This window comes from Nanorana parkeri, unplaced genomic scaffold, assembly GCF_000935625.1.
Source record: "Nanorana parkeri isolate BGI_ZX_2015 unplaced genomic scaffold, ASM93562v1 scaffold1727, whole genome shotgun sequence".
Lineage (NCBI taxonomy): Eukaryota > Metazoa > Chordata > Amphibia > Anura > Dicroglossidae > Nanorana > Nanorana parkeri.
In genome coordinates this window covers 257,995-258,892 of record NW_017307995.1, presented here as the reverse complement: position 1 = coordinate 258,892, position 898 = coordinate 257,995, and the positions used below count along the sequence as shown (strand labels likewise).

Sequence of the window (898 nt, the reverse complement as noted above, 5' to 3'; positions counted from 1 at the left end):
ATGCCCCCCTGGGGAGCTTTTTCTTCATTTCCTGTCCTAAAGAGACAACAGGAAATGAGAAAAAATGTCTCCAAATCTGGGGAGGTTTTCTGTTCTCACCATCTCCAGACAGGTGCTTTACCTGCACCAAAACACATACACTGTAATTCCAATGGTTTTAAATGAGGCTAGTTTACACCATTGCATACAGTTCCAGAGCTTTTAAAAAAAATATACAGCAGCATGCTTTATTTCATACTGGAAAGCACAAAAACAAAAAGAAAACGCACCAGATCGCTTAAAAAAACAGGCATAAATGCGTATGCGCAAACACATCCAGAAATAGTCTGGAGATGGCGTGAACAAGCCTGCAGACAGTTGTCACGGGAATAAATAACTCCACTGAAGGTTTCCTCCTTACCTCCTTGTTCTGGTGTCTATTATTATTATTTATTATTATTATTAATACAGGATTTCTATAGTGCCAACAGTTTGCTCAGCGCCTTACAAAATGCAGGGAGACAGTACAGTTCCAATACAAGTCAGTAGAGTCAGAAGGACCCTACTCATAAGAGCTTACAATCTAGTAGGAGGGGCAAGTGATACAAAAGGCATTAACTGTGAGGGATGAGCTGATGGAGAAAGTCAAATTACAGATTTTGGGTGGAGGCGGATAGGCTTCCCTGAAGAGATGAGTTTTTTGGGATCGCTTAAACAAGGGTGTGGAATTCCTATCGCCCAACGGCAAGGACTTGCAGTTCTACATTTCTACATTTAGCCCTGTTTCGGGCAAACAAGGTCAAATGTACAGCGGGGAAGCCGGCACTCATTTTTGTACAAGTGATCTGCCGGCTTGTCCGCCCCCCCTGCCACTCCCCCCTTCTCCATGGTTCGCCCCCCCCTTCCTCTAAAGTCCTCT

General features: G+C 43.9%; 1 protein-coding gene across 1 annotated transcript in view; it reads left to right on the top strand.

Annotated features, from left to right (window-relative positions):
- Positions 1–898, top strand: part of GTF3C1 (general transcription factor IIIC subunit 1) — a 102,349-nt gene that overhangs the window by 246 nt on the left and 101,205 nt on the right. The window lies entirely within an intron of this gene.